Below are 5,405 nucleotides of genomic sequence, written 5' to 3' on the forward strand. Positions count from 1 at the left end.
TCTCCGAGGGCAGCCCCCCGCCCCCCCCGCCCCCCCCAGCCGCTGAGGGGCTAGAAGCCCGGGGGGTGCTGCCGCGGGACCCAGGGCTGACGACTGTCAGTCAGGGATTTAAAAAATATATATATTTTTATTAATTTCAGGGAGGAAGGGAGAGAGAAACATCAGTGATGAGGGAATCGTGGATCGGCTGCCTCCTGCACGCCCCTCACTGGGGGGCAAGGCCACAGCCCTGAACCGCTGGGCCGGCCGCGTGGCTCCGCGGCTGAGCGTTGACTATGAGCCAGGAGGTCAGGGTTTGCGTCCGGTCAAGGGAACATTTTTCCTTTAAAACTCTCTCCCGGCTCCAGTGCTGAGAAGTGTGGGGCCATGGTCGTGGGGAGAGACCTCAGGTGCCTGGCCCTGTGCTCAACGCGCCTCTGTGTCCGCTGCCTGGGGCCTCCAGCCCTCGGCCGCCTGGCCCTCCGACTGCCTTTCTGTCTGGGACGTGACCTGAGCCAACTTATCTGTAGAGAATGCTTTTTTGTTCTTTTTTGAGAAACTAATCTCCCGGCTTCTTTAAGAGCTCCCAGTGCAAAACTGGGTCACAGAGAAATAGCGGCTCCGTCTGCTCATTTTCTCACAGACGATCCGGCCGGCCGCGCCAGGCCCTCCCCCTCCGGGCCGTCCTCCCGGACAGGCTGCTGCTGCCTGGGCCTAGGGCCCGCACCCTTCACTCACCAGCCAGCTGCTCGCCCCTTCCCTGTCCACGCTGACGGACGCCGCCCCCTCCAGGGCCCTCCCGCTCCCCCCTCGGCCCCCTGTCCCCCAGGACGCCCTGTGATCCAGGCCAAGGACATTTTACTGGGCCGGGTGCTTGGGGTGGAACCTGCGTCTGTCCCCGAGGGCTCGATGCTGAGACGTCATCGGTGGCCCCGTTACCTGGTCCTTCCCGGGGGAGAGGGCTCCCTGCTGTCCCCGCCCCCCCATCCCCTCCCGTCCCCTCTGCCAAACGGACCAAAGACAGGCCAGGTGACCAGGCGCCTGGGGACGGTGGAGAATACAAAACTGGATCGAACGTCAGCGGCTGGGCTTCTGGCTAAACAGACTCAGCAGGACTCTGGCTAAAAGCGAACAGCAGAGGTGAACAGCAGAGCCCCAAAGTCAAGGCCTCGCTGAGAAGGTCGTGGGGACAGTGGAGGCCCTGGCGGGAGGCTGGGGAGGGGGAGGCTGCTGTAGAAGTGAGCTTGGCCCAGGTCCCGGGCCTCCCCCGGCCCCTCCCGCCCTCCCTACACCCATGGGAGGGCAGCTCGTGCTGTCCAGCCCGGAAGGGCCAGGGCCGGGGTCCTGGGCCGTTGGACCGGCCTCTGCAGGGCGTCGTCCAGTTCGGTCCGTGTGGAAGCTCTGTCCAGCCCGTCCCTGTCCCGGCTGCGCTGCTGCTCCCAGGCCCACCCGGCCCGCTGGGCGCCGTGCCTGAGCCTGAGCCTGCGCCTGAGCCTGAGCCTGCGCCTGCGCCTGCGCCTGCGCCTGAGCCTGCGCCTGAGCCTGAGCCTGAGCCTGAGCCTGCGCCTGAGCCTGAGCCTGCGCCTGTGCCACCCAGAGAGAACGCGGGAGCCGACGGGGAACCGCTACCAGCCAGGCCTTGCCAGGCTCCTTGATGACGTGGAGCCGGGAAAGGGGTGCTCGTCCAGACGCAGCCTCTCCCAGGCTCCGGCTGGGGCTGCGCCCTCCCCCGGCAGCCCCGTCCTTTCCCAGGTCAGACGCCGCCCCTCACACTCCTCATCGTTTTTAAAATATGTTTGTATTGATTTCAGAGAGGAAGAGAGAGGGAGAGAGAGAAGCATCCATGATGAGAGAGAATCATGGATCGGCTGCCTCCTGCACGCCCCATCCTGGGGACCAAGCCCACAACCCGGGCCTGTGCCCTGACCCGGAATTGAACTGTGACCTCCTGGTTCATAGGCTGACGCTCAACCACTGAGCCACGCCGGCCGGGCTGTGGTCCTCATCTTGCCTGCTCCTGGCTATGCGCCCAGAGGAATTCCCTCGTCCCCTCTCGCCCTGGACACAACACGAGTCCCTGGAAGGTGGCTAGCGCACAGTAGGGGCTTGCGGGAGGGCAAGGGACGTGATGAGGCTGCATGACTCGCACGGCTGGAGAGGAAGACGGAACCGACCACAGGACCAGGGGAGAGAGTTCGGGAGACAGTCCGCCCGAGTGTGGGCATCAGGAGGGAACTGAGCTCTCCGCGCTGGCCGCCTCCGGAATGCGTCTTCAATACCCACTTTCACACACACACACTCACACACACACACACACACACACACACACACATACACATTCACACACACACACACATACACATTCACACACACACACACAGACACACACACACACACACACAGAGACACACACACGGGAACGGGAACTAGTGTTTGTTTTGCCCTGAACATAAGGTTCAGCTCAGGGGCCCAGCGTCCGGTTTGTCCTAGTGAGCTGTGCGCCTCGGCCTGTGAGGACTGAGCCCTCAGCTTCATCGAACCCCCTCCCGGCCTCCGCTACCCTTCCCTGCTGTTAGAGCTGGGGTGGGGGCGGGCCTGCTCTGTGTTAGGGCTGGGGTGAGGGGCAGGCCTGCTCTGTGTGGGAGCTGGGGTGAGGGTGGGCCGGCTGTTAGAGCTGGGGGGTAGAGGGGAGGGTGGGGGGTGGGCCTGCTGTTAGAGCTGGGGGGTAGAGGGGAGGGTGAGGGCGGGCCTGCTCTGTGTGGGAGCTGGGGTCAGGGGGGGGGGGCCTGCTGTTAGAGCTGGGGTGAGGGTGGGCTGGCTGTTAGAGCTGGGGGGTAGAGGGGAGGGTGGGGGGCGGGCCTGCTCTGTGTGGGAGCCCCCTGGGGCTGCGATTGGCCGCAGGAAGAACGAGTCCCGAAGGGCCTGAGGCTTAGAGCCGGTGGAAGTAACCCCGGTGGAACCGGCACGGGGAGGGGCTGTCTGGCTCCTGAGGCCGGTGCAGGTCCTCGCTGAGCGTCCGGGAGCCGCGGGGCCTCGGGCAGAGCCGCTGCAGCGGGCGGCCTGGCACCGCGCCTTCCTCCCCCCGCGGCACCTTCTGCCTAAGGCGGGCCTCCTGCTTGTGCCCTGATCTCCGCTGGGAGCACGTGGCGGGGGCCCTGGCCCCTTCCTGGCGGTGAGTGACGTGGGGACGTGAGGGCTCGGGAGGCCCGGCCCAGCTTCTGCCGAACAATCATCCTGGAACCGGGCTCCCTCCGCCCGTCCGGCTGCTTCGTCGCGCGTTGGGTTTCGTGGACTCGCGTTTCTTAAAACGGGGCTCACAGCTCAGGCCGAGAGAGCGGGAGCCGGGCCCACGGGAGCGCGAGTGAGCGGCGTCGTGACCACGGCCACAGCTGAGCCCTCGCCGGCACGAAGCCTCGCGGGCCTTTGTTTCCAGCTCCAGGAGGAGGACGGAAAGGCACCTGGAGCTCATGACTGTCCCGACCCCCCCCCCAGAACTTCAGAAAGCAAAGGGCGCCCCAAAAGGCAGAGGAAAGCGGAGGCGCCAGCTCCCACCAGCCCTCACGCCCGCCCCCGCCCCCGTGGGCATCCCCGTGGGCATCCCCGTGGGCATCCCCGTGGCCACGTTGCAAACACATGGAGCACGAGGGTCAGGCGGGACCCTTGACAGCCACCCGCGCTGCAGGGAGGGAGCTGAGGGGGCCCAGGCCCCGGCCCCCAGGCTGCCAGCCGCCTCCGGCCACTCCTGGGCAGCCTGGAGCCCAGCCAGCGCCTGCGCCCCGAGGCCAGCTCTGTCCCCCACCAGCCGCGTGGGCTGCAGGTCCCACCCCCAGAGGCGCAGGACGCGGCGTGGTGAGAAGCGGCTTGGAGAGCCCAGCGTGTGCACTTGGTGCCACGCACGACCCCGTGGCCTCCGACTCCAGGCAAACCCCGTGTCCCCACGCGGCCCTTCCGCCTGCTCCCTGCGCTGCCCGGACTGGCTGTCACTCATTCTCCCTCCCCCCATAACTGCTCCTCCAGACACCCACACACTCGGGCAGCTCGAGCAGCCCCCACACACACACTCCTGCACCGGGAAGCCCTTCCCAGCCCATTTCCACACCAGAAAATGGTGCCCATTTTGAAAAACATTTATTTTTATTGATTTTTAGAGAGAGAGGAAGGGAGAGAGACAGGGACATCCGTGTGAGAGGGGGGCGTCGGTCGCTGCCTCCCGCACACACGGCTGCCTGTGTGCTCACGGTGCTGTCTTCGTGCCCAGAACACCGCTCTGCTCCAGCGGCAGCTCCGAGGTGGGTTCTGAGGTGGGTTCCCCCAGCGCCTCACCTCCCGACTCTGAAACAGGCCTCTCTGGCCCATTCGGGCAGAACCCAGCCTCCCCACTCTGCACCAGCAGCCGCACACACCTCTACGATGCACTGGTCACCACGGCAACACTACTTCCGGCCCACTCTCCAGCCAGACTGTCAACGCCTCATTCACTTGTGTCTGCCACACCTGGTACAGTGCCTGGCGCATTACCCATCTATATATATAAAAGGCTAACACGCTAAGTGTCTGGTTGCTATGATGCCCACTGACCACCAGGGGGCAGGCGCTCAATGCAGGAGCTGCAGTGACTTGGCAGCAGCGATTCTCAGGTGATGCACCCCGAACCCAGAGAGGAGGGAGCCCGATTCCTTGCGGGGCCGCGTGATTCCACCTTCAGCCGTGGGTTATGTTGTTGCTGGGGCGCTGTCGGCCCCGAATCTGGTTACTGCACACGTGTGCTTGCGTTCCACTCCCTGTAGGACAGCAAGTTTGCAGAGTGCCTCTCACACTCAGGGACCCCTCAGGGGATGTCAGGGAGCTGGTTTCGGCCTGATCCCCACAGGCCAGGCTGAGGGACCCCACCTGCCAGAGGGACCCCGCTCACTCCACAGACACCCTTCAAGCCACGGCACCACCCCAGGTGCGGCCGGCTGGGGAGGGACCGCGGGAGGTTGGCTCCAGGGTGTGTCCAGCCCGTCTCACCCAGTCCTGCCCCACCGGCCACCGTCTAATTAATTTCCTTTCAATGTACACAAATCCATGCACCAGGTCACTAGTATTTAATAAGGAATGAATGAACATATGAATGAATGAATGAATGAATATGGAAAGCCACGTGCTCACCTCCAAGGGGGACAGAAAATGCCTGGGAATGAGCTGCAGGCGGCCTCCATTGCTCCTCGCGAGGCCAGGCGCAGGGCCAGCCGCCCGGAGTTCCCATCCTGCCGGTAACGCGTCTTGTTGGGCCCACGGCTGAGGGACGGCGGAGGCGAGCGAAGAGCGGCCGAATCTCGGTCTCTAAGTCCGTTAAGGGGCCAGGAGCCCAGCCAAGCCGCGCCTGACATTTTGCAAAGAAGATGCAGGCACAGCCTCACGGGACAGCCCCTCACAGGCGGGGC

Source organism: Myotis daubentonii, chromosome 3 (genome assembly GCF_963259705.1).
Source record: "Myotis daubentonii chromosome 3, mMyoDau2.1, whole genome shotgun sequence".
Lineage (NCBI taxonomy): Eukaryota > Metazoa > Chordata > Mammalia > Chiroptera > Vespertilionidae > Myotis > Myotis daubentonii.